This window comes from Triturus cristatus, chromosome 7, assembly GCF_964204655.1.
Source record: "Triturus cristatus chromosome 7, aTriCri1.1, whole genome shotgun sequence".
NCBI lineage: Eukaryota > Metazoa > Chordata > Amphibia > Caudata > Salamandridae > Triturus > Triturus cristatus.
The window spans coordinates 1,522,116,774-1,522,134,580 of record NC_140590.1 but is presented as its reverse complement, the minus strand read 5'-3'; positions in this window follow the sequence as shown (position 1 = coordinate 1,522,134,580).

Genomic DNA, 17,807 nt, shown 5'->3' with positions numbered 1-17,807 from the left:
ACCGCGAGCTCACGGCCACTACACTTGGCTACTCTATATGCGGGTTACCAAGCAAGGTCGCCCCGCTAGGATATACATGTGTGTTCTCCCCGTCAGGATGTACCGGGGGTGGGGGGGCACTTGATCTCTAGTGGCATTACTGGGTGAAACCTCGACAGAGGCCCCCGGGCGCGGCATGTTACTGCAGCTAGACGCTTGCTGCATTTAGAAAAACTGTGGATTACCTTATTATAGGTAGTAGGCACCCAGGTTGCTCTTGTGCCCTACGTTTGCAAAAATATTACCACATAAAGCTTAGTAGAAGCACTGTACCGTTTATAGTGATATATTGTGATTAATGTGCTTTTTCCTAATCTAATTTTCGTTACATGCAGTTAGAATCTGATGGATGTTTTGATTGTAGCCTTGCAAAGGATAACAAGTACTCTCTGAGTAGCTGCATTATGTGCTTAGTATTTATGATTCAGGTTGTTTTGGTCTCGTTTTATATACAACACATTTTTAAATAACCCTGTGTGGAGTCTCTTTTGTGGCGTATTATTAGTGTTGCTGTCTGTGTGTGTTGAACAAACCTTTTACACATTGCCTCTGATAAGCCCATCTGCTCTGTGCCAAGCTACCAGAGGGTGAGCACAGGTTATCTTTGGTGTGTAACCGACGTGACCCAACTAGAGTGGTGGGTTCTACCTGGCTTAGGTGCATACCCTAGCCAACCAGAAACCGCATTTCTAACATTAAATAATTGTGCTGCAAGTTATTTCATGTTACAATAATGGCTGCATTTACGTGCTGCTTTGTTACCCTTTTGCCCTTGTGATCAAAATATGTCCGTGTTTAAACACAATTCTTAAACAAAATAAAACCTACAGGTCATTATTTATTTCCACTGGCTTGTAAGAAGGTTGGTCGGTGTCTGGCTGTATTTTTTTTAATACTAGTGGTGGTTAGTCAGATAAGCTACACCATATGCATCTACGTAGGATGAATCATCTTTATTACACAATGGCGCCAAACACTAAATTTCATATTTTGGATGGGTGTTGATATTCACTTTATGTACTCACTGTTAGTATAAAGCCTTTTGATACTCACAGTGAATGCGAACATTGAGAAATGCAATGGCTTAGGGCAAGTAAAATAGCATCCGTGAGAGTACCATTTTGAGTGCAAACAAATTTACGTCATTGAATTGAACTGATTGGTTTTCCAATATAATGCTGGTAAAGGAATGTCATTTAGTTTGGTGGCATAAAGACAGATTAGTCTTATACTATCAGTATTACGAGCGTCACCTAGATATGTGGGTTTTAGCAAGTGAGCAGAGCAGTCAATATAGAGATATGACTGCAACCAATACCAAGAAAAATGTGTTACACAAAATTCTGGCCCAACCTACAAGACGAATGTGGTTCACAGAAATGGAGGGTTGTGGGGTATACCAAGAGAAACTCGTGGGTGACACCAAGAATTAAGCCATTAGAACAGAAATGTGGGTTATACTAAATAAAATATTTTAGTTACACTGAGTGAAATATTTGTAGGTTGCATCTAGAGAAGTATGCCGTTCAAACCAAAATAAATATGTGGTCCATGACAGATTGGTATATGAACATGATCTAGTGAAAAATAGAGACCATACTAAGTGAGGTATAGGGAATACTAGGAGAGCAATGTGAGCCACGCAGAGATATTTGTGGGTCATACCAAAATAGTTATGTGGGGCATACCTAATGAGATACACCAAGAGACCCATTCGGGTCATACCTATAGAGCTATGTGGCCTATGCTACGTGATACAAGGAGGGAACACAAGGATTTGAGGTCCATGACTTTCGGTATGACAGAGCTTCTGGCAATTCCTTTGCCAAGTGAATCATTTGAGGGATCCAGGCAGCTGATAAATGGCTAAGTTATGATATTGGGAAAGAGGCAAGTCTTCAAGAATTCCCTAAATGAGAACATCAGTGGCCATAATTTGCTGAGCAGGGAGTTTTTTTCAGAAAGGTACCACAGGGACCGTTAAGTTCAGTGCCATAGTCCTCAACGTTGGATTTGGGGCTGATAAGTGAAAGAGGGAAGCCAAAAGGAAACACAGTTTGTCGCTTTCCTACAGAGGTGGGGAGGAGGAGTGGTAGACAGCTACTGGAGCGTCACGTATAGTAGTATGAAATTTATACTGGCTCTCGACTGACTAGTAGAGGTTTTCAATGAGGGGGGTCCTGATCTGAATTTTTTAATATTGTATTAAGGCGAGCAGCTCAACCTCAATTTTTGGAGACACTCAAAAAAAATAAAAATCTGTGAGACTAAAGAAGTGGTGTGTAATTTTATAAAAATAGGTATAAATGAGAAATACTTCTAAAGTGGAATGAAGTTGAGAATGAGCGGATTCTTAGAAAAGGCCTGCCCGAGTAGGGGAAAGGCTCATTAGATCCTGCCATCAATTTTGGACTTCCTTGCATGGCTGCTGTTAAAGAAGAGCCCGCGAGCTTTGCTTTATAGAGTGACAAAAGAGGGCACACTTTTTCAGTGATTTATTATAAGAGATGTATGTACAGACTAGCCTCAGTGCAGAGGGTGGGCAAAGAATGCTACTTAAATTAATTTTGATCAAAGGACCCTTAACGTATCCACAAAACTTTTCAATTGGAGTATTTCAAAGCCTGGGCAGATTGCACTGTGCGCTTTGAGACTTGCACTGAACATTGAATATTCAGTTCTGAGGTTTTCTGTATCCTGGACCACTTCTTTTTGGAAGATCGCTCAGATGCTACCTCCTAGCCCATAGTTCCAAACTCACTTTATAGAGTGTAGCGTTCTAGCAGTGATGCGAGGGAGGAGGTCAGAAAAGTGCTCTGTTAAATACCCAAACACTGCACCAATAGGAAGCACTCTGAGTGAAAGGCGGTGATTAATTTTCAAATTAAACAAGAAGTGCATTCGAAAATGTTTTTCTTCAGGAGGCTACCTTTAGCACCGCTAAAGTCCAGGGATTGGCTTCAGGGTTGGCTTTAGCGCTGGTGTCAACTGGTGCGACAACCTTTTTTTTGCACCCTCCCCTCAGATGCCCTCCTGCTCCACAAATTCCTTCACTACCACTCTCAAACAGTGCCCCTCACTTCTTTATAACCCTTCTCTGACATATAGTTAATGTTTTTTCTGAAAGCACTACTCATAGTTTACGCACATAGTGTGCTTGGTGCACATTCTTTGCAGCAGGCACATTGTCACTATGTGCTACTTTATAATGAGCAAAAACTGCCACTAGACAACATTTTGATCTCTCACCAGCAGTAACATTATTCACCAGAGTTATCTTGACATTTTTATTATTGCCTGAAAACTGTTGGATGCACAAGGAAGTTCACGTGCAGCGCCTGGCACCAAAGTCAGCGCCAGGTGTTGCTACACCCGTCGCACTGCCCTAAAGCCAGCCCTGGGTGGCTAATATGAAGGCTGTGTAGTCTTAATTCCACCGCATGCCTCTTACTTCAACCGCCCTACATTCTCTGCATCTTCCTCTCACTGTAGAAGGTTTTTTTTTTAATCCCCGCTTTCTCCCTTTATCACCGTTTTCCTATCTTTCGAATCCTCCTCCTTTCTCCATTTTGAGCCCCTTTTTTTAGGTCTCGCCTGACCCAGCGCATGCGCTGGTCTGGCGAGACTTATTGAGAGGGCTCCAAAAAGTGCTACCAGGCCAGCCTAAAGCTACAGTGCATGTGCTCGGGCACGCGCTTTACCGCGATTACTTTCACTTTCGCGAACGTAGGGCCGCTGTGCATAGCCAATAGGTCTCGCTTTTGGGACCTTATAAGTATTTAGTTATGCAACTGTTGCATAGCTAAACTCTTATAAGGTCCCAAATGCGAGACCTATTGGCTATGCCAATGCTTGTTTCTCTTGCACAAGATGAAAGCCGGATGATGAAAAGTAAATCGCGAATCCCGAACCCTAAAAATAAGTACAGGTGAGCACCCCACTTTACAAAGCTCAATAGTCAAAAAGAAAAAAAAAAATATATTTTTTTTTTTAGTTGAAGAAAAAAAAGTGTATCTTCTAAGTAGCCAAAAATAATGAATGGCATTTCAAACCATTCATGACTTTAAAAATGTGCAAATATGAACAAATTACATTTCATTGCATATAACTGAAGCAGCTGTATTTATGTGCAGCTGTAGAAACATATTACTGCGGAGTTTCAGCTATAATCTGTATTGCTCACTGTTAAAACTGCTTAAACATGCACTTTAATTCTGTAATCTAGTGCAACGTTTTAAACCTGTTGTTTCAAAAGGAAGGCAATTGTTTCGCTTTCAATACTGGGATTATGCACGGATTAGAAAAATGATTTACCAGCCTTAAATCTTACATGAAAGAGTGGTTCTCACTTTAGGTGGCCGGTGCGGATATGCTGACTCCATGAAAATTACAATTAGCGCAGCAAGGCGGGCATTTCAGGTTGATGAAAGAATGATGGTGCACGCTAGTCCAGCCTACAAACGACGGAGGAGAAGCGTGCCCGGTTTCGCCCCCCAAAAAGAAAAAAAGATATATGAGTTTTTCCCTTCTTTTCAGACCCCTGCCAAGAAACAGATTGCTGAGGTAGCTTGAATATTGAGCTTCTATTCACCATTGAGGATTATGCGGCATAATGCAGACCATGCTGTGACAGTAGTTAATTTTTTGGGAAATATGTACAGTTTAAGGATTTCAGAGTAAAGGTTTCTTCCTACATACAGGAAGAAACAAATAAGTGACCACTCAACCGCTGCGAAATGCCCGTCACTTGTATAGTGGCATTTTCAGTAACTTTTGATCCATCTGAACTAGAAAAAAAGATTTTTAGGTTAAAAAAAAAATCTGTAAGTAACACAGGAGAGGATCCAAAATTGCGCATAAAAAGCTGCAGAATTGCACAATTCTAGCCTTCACAACTATTTTGATACTTCTATATAAATCAATATACGAACATATACATACACACTTATTTCCAAAGAGCTTCGAGGCCACCATAGGGCGGTTAACGCAGGCAGAACGCTGTTCAGAGGGGACTGGGCAAGCAGGGGTTACTGGGCCCAACCATTGGGGTTGAGGACTTCCACATCTGAAGTCCTGGGGCTCGACCTACTATGGGTCCTGAGCAACTGGGATAAGCACCCCCTTCAGCACTAGACTTTCAGTTGTAGCACGGATTGAAGAGTCCAAGGATTCTCAGGGTGGAGGCAAGTATTTCACAAGAATCCCAGGCAGGCTGCAGTCATGCCCTAGAATTCCTTACATGCAGCCCTGCGACGGCAGAAGGCGGGAGGGTGGGTTCCTTGAGCCTCCTTTTATGCTTGGCTCTCTGCTGGTTCCTCTCACGGAGAGGGGTGGGGAATGTGCAACAGTGCCGGTACTGGTCTTTAGTTTTAGCTCTGGTCTGAAAGGGCACCTCAGCCTCGTTCCTCTGTAGTCAGTCTCCAACAGACCATGTTCCTTGCTTGGTCCCATTGCACCCTCTGGCAGAGAGTCACCGTCCTCCCTACACACAGGGGTCTCCGCACAGCAGCAGTCTTCACTGCAGCCCCACCTGACATACGGGGTTGCCTACTTGTTACCACACATGGGCTGCAGCCCAATCAGCACGGCAGCAATCTTCACTTCTCGTTTCAAGGATCCACTCACCAGGATTCTCCTCCCTCTCTCCACATCGGACATCGCTTCCTTCAGCACACTCCTCTTCCTCAGAGGGTACTCTAGTACTGGCAGGCAGATGCTGCTGCTCCAGGACAGGTGTTGTAGGATTTCCTGGATGACAACACCCCTGATCCAGCTGTGAGACTAGCAGGCCTTGGTCCCCAGTCCTGGACACAGGCTCCAGTCTGACAGACCTCCTCCTCACAAAGCCTACCTGGTTTCAAGAGTTGAATATTTTGTGGTCACGCGCCCATTCCTTCTTATAGTCCATTTCCAGACACCAATGTGATTTAGTCTGTCTTTGAAGTTTGTTTTGCGGGTCTGCTTCCTCTTGAAGTGCCCTCTCCTCTGTGCGTTCTTCCTCCAGAAAGCAATATATTGCAGCAGAAGCCACGCAAAATCAGATAGCCCCATAACACAGGCCATGGGAATTACTAGAGCTTCACACCTGGATGTCAGACACATTACTGTGTATCAAAAGTTAACCCAAGGCCTCTGACCTACTCTTTATGATTCTCCGTTCAGCCACCTCATTCCGGATATGTGCCTAGAACCCGTACCAGTGATCTCTCTCTGAATCAAAGAGCACCCTTTGAAGTGTATGAGAGCCTGGCTCTAGCTTTCTTCAGTGTGTCCCACCTAGCTCACATGAATGCAGCAATACACAAATCTGTCTGGGGGGATTCCTTTACCTCCTTTCATGTTTCTCCTCCCTCCAGCCCTGGGTCTCCCAAAATGGAACCTAGAGACTCCCATGCATTGTGCCCGCCTCAGGATCACTTGCACCCAGTACATGCATATAGCATACATACACTGCACTCCACTACACCCTTAATGTATTGTACCATTCACAGGCACGCACACACACCCCCCCAGCACCTGCATAAATCATACATACAGCACAGTACTGGATTAGCCCTGCATGTACAATTCACAGGTACACATACATCCTGCACATGCACTACACTCAAAACAAATGTAGGCCAAGGGAGAGTCAAGCACACATCAGTGGAAATTTAAATGAGGCCTCACTCCAGTGACACAGGTAAGAACCTGTTCACTACTATTGATCACTACACAGTACACTGCTGCCACCATTGCGATTGTGCTGCTTAACTCCACAGACAGTAGCCTTTCACTGTGAGGCTAGAGCTTTGGATGCCCCTCCCAGACCAAAAAGACTAATCAGTGAGACAGGCATATGTGATGGTACACACATTATCTGCATTTACCCAAGTCAACAAAAATTAGCATTAGCGATCCTAATGTTCCAGTTGGGACACTCCGGTCAGGAGTGCACAACAAGTACGCAAAAGACTTTTCCCATCTCAACAAAAGCATTTTACAAAACCAATCAATCAGTTACATTTATATAGCGCGCTACTCACCCGTAAGGGTCTCAAGGTGCTGGAAGGGGGGGGGGGGGGGGGTCAGTGCTCGTAGAGCCAGGTCTTGAGCTGCCTGAAGGCGAGGTGGTCCTGTATGGCGCGAAGGTGGCTGGGAAGGGGGTTCCAGGTCTTCGCTGCCAGAAAAGAGAAAGATCTTCTCCGGCGGTGGCTTTGCGGATGCGGGGTACGGCTGCCAGGGCTTGTCCGGTCGAGCGTAGGGTGCGCGGAGGAGTGTAGAAGGAGACGCGGTGGTTGATGAGTTTTGGTCCGAGGTTGTGCAGGGCTGTGTGCGCATGGGTGAGGAGTCTGAAGGTGATCCTCTTGTTGACTGGGAGCCAGTGAAGTTTCTTCAGGTGTCCGGAGATGTGGTGGTGGCGGGGTATGTTCAGGATGAGTCGTGCGGCAGCGTTCTGGATTCGTTGCAGTTTCCTCTGCAGCTTGATGGTGATGCCGGCGTACAGAGTGTTCCCATAGTCCAAGCGACTGGTGTTGAGGGCGTGGGTGACTGTCTTCCTGGTGTCGGTGGGGATCCAGCGGAAGATCTTGCGGAGCATGCGGAGGGTGTTGAAGCATGCCGAGGTCACAGAGTTGACCTGTCTGGTCATGGAGAGGGATGAGTCCAGGATGAAGCCTAGGTTGCGTGCGTGGTCGGTGGGTTGGGGAGTGCTGCCCAGGGCGGGAGGCCACCAGGAGTCGTCCCAGGCGGAGGGTGTAGGGCCGAGTATGAGGACCTCCGTCTTCTCTGTGTTCAGTTTAAGCCGGCTGTCTGTCATCCAGTTCGCTACTTCCTTCGTGTAGTCGGGTTCAAGCTGAGGTGGGGTTGTTGGTGAGGGATAAGATGAGCTGGTGTCGTCGGCGTAGGATATGAGGTCGAGTCCGTGTTTTCGTACGATGTTCGCCAGGGGGGTCATGTAGATGTTGAAGAGGGTGGGGCTGAGGGAGGATCCTTGGGGGACGCCGCAGATCTCTGTGGCTGTGGATCTGGATCTGGAAGGGGGGGGGGGGGGGGAGGACTCTCTGGGTTCTTCCAGAGAGGCAGGAGATGATCCATTCCAGGGCCTTGCCTCTGATGCCAGCGTTGCTGAGGCGACGTATCAGGGTATGGTGGCATACCGTGTCAAAGGCTGCAGAGAGGTCCAGGAGTATGAGGGCCACGGTTTCTCCTTTGTCGGTCAGGGATCTGATGTCGTCCGTGGCTGCGATGAGGGCGGTCTCGGTGCTGTGGTTAGCTCTGAAGCCGAACTGTGAGGGGTCGAGTGAGTCGTTGATTTCCAGGGCGGTGGTGAGTTGAGCGTTGACGATTTTCTCAATCACTTTGGCGGGGAACGGTAGGAGCGAGATGGGCCGGAAGTTTTTGAGTTCGGTGGGGTCTGCTGTTGGTTTCTTTAGGAGGGCGTTGAGTTCAGCGTGTTCAGTTCTCCGGGAAGGTGGCGGTGGTGAAAGACGCGTTGATGATGTCTCGGAGGTGGGGTGCGATGATGATGTCGGCTTTGTTGAAGATGTGGTGCAGGCAGGGGTCGGATGGTGATCCTGAGTGGATGGAGTTCATGATGCGGGTGGTTTCCTCGGTGGTGGTTGGGTTCCAGGTGAGGATGGTGGTGTTGTCGGTGGCGGGTTCGTGTTGGTTGTGGTGAAGCTGTTGTAGATGTCGGTGATCTTGTGGTGGAAGAAGGCTGTGAGGGAGTCGCAGAGGTCCTGGGAGGGAGGGATGGAGTTGTTTTCTGCGTCGGGGTTGGAGAGTTCTTTGACGATGCCAAATAGTTCCTTGCTGTTGTGGGCGTTGTCGTCTAGTCTGTTCTGGAAGGCTGATTTTCGTGCGGCGCGGAGGCGTTGGTGGTGTTGGCGGGTGGCGTTCTTTAGAGCAGACATGTTCTCCTCGGTCTGGTTGAGGCGCCAAGTCTTTGAGGGTGCGGCATTCTTTTTTGGAGTCCTTGAGGTCGGGGGTGAACCAGGAGTTTTTCTTGTGGTTGTTGGTGTTTACTTGGGTCTTCAGGGGGGCCAGGAGGTTGGCGCAGTCGGAGATCCAGCTCGTGAGGTTGTTGGTGGCTTCGTTGGGGTCTGTGGTGCTGGTGGGTTGCTTCTGAGAGGGTCAATGTGAGTTGTTCCGTGGTGATTCGATTCCACTGTCTTCTTGGTGGTTGCTGGGTGTGGTGGTGCACGGTGGTCTTCTTGAAGCTGAAGTGGACACAACTGTGGTCCGACCAGGCGAGTTCGGTGGTGTGGCTGAAAGAAATGAGTTTGCTGGAGGAGAAGATGGGGTCGAGCGTGTGTCCGGCGTAGTGGGTGGGGGTGTTGACTAGCCACAATTAAAGAAGGCGAAATGGCAATGGATCAACATTAAAATTTTCATAACAACAAATTTACTACATTCCGTGTGCAGGGACTCACATAGCAACTGCCTTTCCAGTGATGGGGTGGAGAACTGAATAGAAATAAAAACAAATATATAAGGTTATAATGGAGACAAACCCCTACTTCCACTCCCAAAGTAGCACACTGGGACTGGCGCAGTTTCACAGATCCCAAGCCTGCTTTATTAAAAGGCACACCACCCTCGCGTATTGTGCCATAACAGACAAGGGAATTAATCCATATGTTGGATATGAAAGCGACCAACGGTGGGTCACCAGGAATGCCTAATGCCACCCAACTAACAATTGGCATCGACAACGTTGCCATGACTAGATCTTGCACAGAGGCTAGGGTTAAGGAGGACAAAATCATACATCAAAAATCAAGAAACCTTTTTGGGACGCGGACATCGGAATTTTCAATCTAGAATTGATCCATTTCGTATACAGGTTATCCTGAACACATCAAGGAAAATAATATGAACATCGTGGCCATCTACAGTGTTCAGTTGCCTCTCATAATTCAGATGCACTGACTGGCAATGAAATTCAAGCTTATATTCCATTTGGCCTTTGCAGAGTTCACATTTCCCCATTAGAATGATAATGGATTTCAGTGTCTCGGTAGCGGAATACAATACTTGCAATTTCGCACGGTGACTTATCAGGTACTTCCATACGCTCAAGATAATCATATGAGTAAGTACAGGTAAATATCATCCAACACTCTGCAAATGGTGGAAGCTGAAGTCATTGAAAAAAAATAAAAAAAAGTTTAAGATGGTTATATATTTGATTCTAACTAGGATGGCTTCTTTCAATCAACTAAGTTCTCCTTACGGCAAACAAAAAAAAAAAACTATCCAAGGAAAAACTACAAAACATGAATAAAGAAATTAATGTTAACATTTTTTTGGGTTTTTTTTTTTTTTTTTTTTTTAAATTACCTTAAAATCATCCCTTCAAAGAGGTTTACGCTTAGGGGGCCTTCTTCCAGTTGGACACTTTCCAAGCTTCTAGCCATGCACTGGCTGCACCCGGTGGCACCAGCATACCTGCTCTGGCACACTGTGCTCCCGTCAGATGTGTGGACGAGACAGCTTTCGCCACAAAGCTCACTCTGATTTTAGGCACTTTATACAAGATTAACTGAAAGGTTCCACGAGTGGTCGATGCACTGACCACCACCAATCCAGGTTTGGAGTTAGGCCTATAATATATTCCCCCCCGCTTGTTTTACAGACCTGCATCACCCAAGCACTGCATTCCCCTCCCACCTCCATCATTGAGGGTTTACTCCAAGGTTGGGTTTCTCATTTTAGTATACTAGGATGAACACCTGCATCCTTGATTTTTCTACACATTTTATTTAATTTTCTCTGCAAAACAAACGTTACAAAAAATATATGCTGTTATTGTCAAACTCTACAAATAAAATCTGGAGACCCCACCTCCCCCCCACGCCATCCTTAGGGATAGACTACAGGCACTACATAGGGGGCACATAAACCAATGGGAGCTCTGTTCTCAATAGGTTCAACCCCACAGCATCTCTTTCACTAATCTGTTGAATGATCCGTTCATGCGCCGAGGTCCAATGCCAGGTAATTCTTGCTAAATGTTCTGTGACTGCCAGTGAGGATTTTAACAGGCACTTTCAAAGCTTGTTGGCAATGCTGAACAGAACCGCATCAGTAAAAAAAGCACAATGCTTTTGCCATTTAACATGAGGGGTGGGGGGAGAAAAAAAGTGCAATGACTCATCCACTATTGGAAGTCATGTCATTCTGTATTTTTGTGCAATTAACACCTGCTTAAATGATGGTGCAGGTTCCATGTGCGATTTTTTTTTTATTGACTGCTGTAAGATTGCAAGCACTACTTGTGATCATTTGATGAAAAAAATAATGTTAATGTGCGTGGTCACTTTTGTGGAGGTCCAGTGTCAATTCGCTGCTTAGCCTGCATAAAAAATATATAGATAGAGAGAGACACATACATATATACACAATCGCTTGTATAAAAAGCTGCAGTGGTATGGAGGGTTGGAGGCAAGGGTGGTGTAAAGTAATGGGGGTTTTATATTAAAGGGAGGGGGGGGGGTCATGCAACACAAAAGGTAGAGTAACTAGAATTTGGGGCTTTGGGAGGTGCAGAGAGAATTTAGCACGGAAGAGAGAAAGAGTAATATGGACTGTGTTGGACGAACTAAGGAACGAAGCCGACAAGGGCACCTCTCAGGCCTTGGTGCTCTTAGATCTGTCCGCTGCCTTGGACACGGTCAACTATGGAATTCTGGTGGACCGTGTCAGGGTGCAAGATTCCAGGGTCCGGCTCTCAGATGGATTAAGCCATTCTTGGAGGACGGTTACCAGTCTGTCCACCTCTCCCACTTCACAGTACCTAGTGTTCAATCAACTTGCAGAGTGCCACAGGGATCCCCACTATCACCACACCTGTTCAATATGAACCTATTCCCTCTGATTCGGTCCCTAAGAGAAAGAAATGTGAGCATGTTTAATTCTACAGATGACCTGCAACTGATCTTTAACATTGACAACATGTCTGACTCCATTCTCAATTTGTAATCTACTATGCAGCACATACGCAGCTAGATGAACCGTAACCATCTAAAGCTAAACCCAGATAAAACCGAACTGATCTTGGTAAGCAGTGTCCGAAACCCTTGTAGCCTGAATTTCTGGCCAATTGAGCTGGTCTCTCCCCCAGCTCCTTCTTCGGAGAAGAGCCTTGGGGTTACAGTCAACTGCGACCTATCCATGAAGTCCCAGATCAGGACAGTTGTCCCAAACCTGCTTCTTCCAGCTGCAAAAGATAAGGAAAAGCAGCAAACTTTTCACTAGGGAATCATTGGTTCAGCAGGTCCGCTTTGATCATTTCTAACATGGACTATGCCAATTCACTTTATTTCGGTCTTCCGTCATATCTAGTCAAAAGACTGCAAGAGGTGTAGCGCAGCAGCCAGGTGCCTGACTCCGGACCACGGGGTTCACAGTTCGATCCCTTGCACCGGTGGCAGGTTAGCCCAGCAACATGTGACTCTGGGCAATAGCTCACTTAATCTTCCAGACTGCCCCCAGGGTGTGGACACCTCTCTGGAGATGGCTGTGCGCTTCACAAATGCGGGTATTTCATATTTCAACCGGTGCAAAAGCTGGCCGCCAGTCTGATTTTCCATCAGCCCAAATGGCAACATGCTTCCCTCGCCCCCTTATGAAGAAGCAACATTGGCTCCCATTACACAGTGCTGTGCTTCCAAATCAGGTGTCATTTTTTTAAATCTCTGCAAGGCACCTATACATAATTTGTTTCCAACCTTATCCAGAGATGATAGACCTGCCTGCAATTTGCACTCAGCCCACCTGAGCCTCATGTTCACACCGTCCTATAAACTGAAAATACTAGGCAGTGGTAGATTTGCAGTGTTGGCCCCTCACATTCGGGAACGTCTTCCCCTGGACATTAGATCCTGTACAGAGTTTGTGACATTCAGGAGACTTAAGACCTGGATGTTTATACAGACATAAATAACCAACCAGGACCCAGGCTACTCCTATATTTAAAGCCAAGAAATCGACTGGTGTAAATGCGCTCTACAAATAATTAGAATATCATTTTAACATGCGGGGGGGCATAAGGGAGAGAGAATTTGGGACATATTGGCTTTGTCAATAGCTATTAACCATGCTATGCAGCAACAACAAAAAACATATCATTTTGTAGGCACATGCACAACACACGAGCACACCTACGAAATGGAGACCTTTCTTTAATCTACAACTTATTTGTCAATCCAACTCGGATTGGCAAATATGAAAAATAAAATGCATCAACGCTTTCTTTTGAAAAGCAGGATGGGGACAAACGGGCCAGGATGTTACAGGAGCAACGCAGGGGTGCGGAAAAAGGAGTATGGTTGGGCCACAGTGTGGAGGTGAAGACTGGGAACTTGGAGAGCAAAATCGAGGAGAGGCTGGGTGGGGAGGGAGAACAGCGAGTAAGAAATCAAGATGGCACAGAGTGAAGAGAAGCACACAGGTGAGAAAGCAACACGAACAGGGGTGCACAAGAGGATGAGTGGGAGAACAGACGGGTGTGAGCTGTGCAGAGGGGGGGAGGGAAATCGGTTAGGGAGACAGCTGGAACATAAGCACATTTAGAGAGCTTAAAACAAAGTGGACCTGAGAAAGTGAGCAGTGTAAGGACACAGTAACAGGACAAACACGAAAAGAAAGGAATGCCTATGAAGACTAATGAAAAAGAAAGGAACGCCTATGAAGACTAATGAAAAAGAAAGAAAATGAAGCCAACCAATTGCGAGCAGTGGAGGTGGCTGCAAGCCTACTGAAGCCAACAAGGTCTTGCAACCGAGCACGCTGGTCTAGCAGTGGAGACCAAAAAAGTAGTCCCCAAAAGTGAGCAGTGGAAGAAAAGTCAAAGCAAAAAAAAAAAATGTTTTTAATAAAGTGGGGGGAAATCGGCTGTTCTCCAGGAAACGACAAACCAGATAGACAAGTAAAATAAACCCAACAGATGGCAAGCGGTGTGTAGGCTTGAAGCCCTTTCTAGACCGTGGACTTACCATAAATAGGTATTTTCCGACCAGGCAGCTTGTGCTGTCTGAAAGCAGAGACCAGAAACTCATGTCCCAATATATTTTATTCTTCACATGACTTCAGAATCTCTAGATTAATTTACTGTTGCTCTGCAAGATGCACTCCTTTTCCTGTATCCAAACGCATCTGTTCTCACCTCTATTCCTACTTTAATTTACAGATTTCCACATCCATGACACCGCTTGTCCCTCTGCTACCCACTCTGCCCAGATCCCTTTTGACACTAACTTCAGAATGTGGCATTTCTTGGAAAATTAACATGGATTGTGGATGTACCACAGACATCCACTCTAGAGTGGAACATTACAAGACATCAAGATCAGACATGTTTTAACTAGCAGCATAATCTCAGACTATGCGAGTGACTGAGCAGCGTCAAGGAAGGCACTGTGCGGAACATGTGCACCCATCCATTAAGCAAGAACAAAAAGTTGATTTTGTTCCGATTGGCTGATCACAATTTGATGGTGGGGGGATAACGCGTTCAAAACGCAGACATCCAAATTTGGGCTTGGAGCGAATGTCGTTTATGTCAGAGGCTCTTAGCAAGCCATCTTGTTCACATCTGCAGTCCATCAGGGAGACGTGCATGCGTCCTTGTTCACAGTGAGCTTTCACAGCAGCATAGTCTCAACATACAAGCGCGCTCATAGCGAAGGATCAAGTAAGCAGACAGAGGCAGGAGCTTCCGATAGGCATTTTTTTTTTTTAGAAGGAAAAAAGCATTATGGGAAAAGATTAGCTATGTGGGTATACTTTACAGGAAAGGACTTGAAACAGGACACTGCAGAAATTACCTCACTCTGAGAGACCATCTTAACACCACTAAAAGGGAGATGGTTAAGTCTTAACCGTGGTGACCGTGGACCATCGTGATTTAAGTATTCTTAAAGCAAGCTTCAAATGCCAAGGATTTACTCAAGAGCAAGTGTTTAGCTGCTCAGTGCCCAAACCTACAGCATTTTTATTGCCAATCATGGTCATTGCAAGCTTACTCACCCCTAATCTTGAATAGTGAAAGATCTGTACATCACATGCGTTCCTCGTATGTCCAATGGGTGCCTAGAGTTACAACTCACATGTCAATGTACTCTAGTCACTGCAAATTAGTCTTACGCTTTGTGTTTAACACCACCTTAAAACGTGTGGTAAGAACCCCTTCAAATTTACCATTTTTGCTAGGAGCAATGACAGGCTTCCCCTTTGATCTTAGATCTTTGTTATTTGGCGGACCAGCAGCCATTCTGGACCTTAATAGTAGATCTGATAAAGCACACTAGAGGGATGGGATTGGCGCTTCCACCAACCCAAGCAACTGAACAGAGTTTTACCCCACGGTGCTAGGACTAAGGCAATAAAAGTAACCACTTTTTTGGTTCTCTTTTGATGAGGAAAAGAACCTGCCAAGGTGGAAGCTAATGCCAGACTGTCCAAGAAACCACTTTATAGGCAACAGCATTGCCCCTTTCATGACCCTACCTTACATAGCCACATTTGTTTTCCCTCTGAGAGCGTGCCATGCCTGCTTATGGAAATGCCAATTCTGCGGCCTCACTATCTGAAATCTAGACTGCTCCTCTATTTCCGGGATATTTAAACCCTTCCACCAGCTCAACTGAACATTTTTGGATAATTTTACACTGGGGAAAGGTTTGGCTCCGAGACTCACAAGTCCAGGCTGTGCACCTAATAGTGCTACGTCTTGGGACAACATGAGATTTGTCAACTTTGAAGAGACAGACGGGACACCAGTAATGAAACTCCCCTTGCGCCTCAATCTCATGGCTACCGTGCGCTGTGCCCCCCCCCCTTTAAGAATTGTACCATTAGCAATGTAAGCAAACAAACAGAAAATCACAGCAAATAAGTTACAGGATTTACCAATCCAAGGTGGTCCTTTTTTAAACATGTAAGCTGTTGGAAGTGATAAGGAACTCGCTTTTTTGGAAATGCTTCCTGATGACATACATGGTACATAAACACTTGCTCAAGTGATGGTTGATTGTATACTAACAATACAAGCCGAGGCTCACAATATGGGCCCTGTGAATTGTCCGCCGAAAGAGTTAGAGGTAACACCCTTCAATGAGCCCAAGCTTGCTGGAAGCCAAGAAAGAAATGTAGTACTTGCTCAGTCCCAAACAAAAAAGCATAGCAAGTAGGAGACCGCATGAGGCACAACAATAAGTACAAGAAAACTAGTGCATACCTAGCCAACAGGAAACAGATCGGCGCTGATTAATTCACTACAACCTCACTTATCTACGATATACCCCATAAACTTGCCACAGCATCCCATTTCAACCTACCTCAGACCCTTGAGGGCACTCTTCCACAGTTGCAGATTCTTGGACTACGTTGATGAAACTATAATCAAAAGAGACAAACTAGAAACTCAGCCCCGAGAGCATAACTAACAAAAACCAACCATCTCATGGTCAGCCCAAATAGAACTAAATGCCAGTATGCACCTAATCCTCATATGGCCTCACCTGGACTTCAACTCAGAAGCAGTGCTTAAAAAATAAAAACAGGGATCAGGCACTTCTAGTACTCAATTTCCTAAAACAAACGATCTTCTGAAAATATCAACTAGAATTCTAACATCTCATTCCCTTAAAGAACTACTACCATACAATCCAGAGATTCAGACTGAACTATGCCACCATCGTGTAAACAAGTGATTTTGCCTACTTAATCAAAAAAGCTGAGCAATGAATGTTTAGCCACATTACTGTTCAATATAGACCGGGAACGCTACATCTGCAGCATATTATGCTCAGCGGTCTGCCCAACAATGAATCAAGGGTTATTCGTGAAAGTGACGTTGCATTTCTCAAAGCAATAAACCAAGTTTGATTGGATCCACGAAAAATCAGCGTCAAACACCAACAATCTCCTCCTTCAAGACATGTTATTGAATGAAACCATCCATCCTCCATTTCAAAGCCTTAGATGGAGGACATCGCTTTCTAGGAGAAAGCGAACTGGAGTGTGATTTTAAAGCATGCACCGGGCACAACGAGAGTACCCGAATAAGGAGCCCAACACTGCTGCATTAGTTCAGAACAAATATTAAAGACCGAACAAGGACACTGGACAGTAGAGAGAGAAAAAGCTCCAGGTAAACTCCCATCACCCTACTCAGGTACCCAACTTTTGCTATCCGCTGAAAACTTCAGTATGACAGTACAACACTTATTACCACACCCAGAATTACCAGATCAGAGTCATCAGGTAAGGTCTCAGAAGCCTAGAGAAGAGGAGCCTCGGATTAAGCAGCCAAAAAGGAACAAGTACTTGAGAAAGGACATTTGCGAAATATGTTGCTTGAATAATAACACTGAAAGTGATCTCCCTTTAATCAGAAATGTTCTCTGTACTGTGCCAACAACATCTTAGAATCTATAGGGGACTGGTTTATGTAGGTGCATACTTTTATCACAATTCACATTGACCTAACTAAACCTACCCCATTTCTTGGCTAATCCCAACTTTGGATATGCAGCTTTGCTTGGCATCTACCATGCAGACCCAAAGAACAAGCTGCATCCATCTGTTAAGCACGACCCATGTACACTGCACTTCTAAGCAAGACGTAAATGAATGTTTAAACAGACTGCACTATTGTGGGTACGAGCACCCAAAGACAGCAGAAGTCGATAACAGGAGAATCATGAGAAAGACAACATATAAGACTTTAGTACACCGAAGGTTCAATTTACCAGCTAAACGCAACTACCAGTCCACAAAGC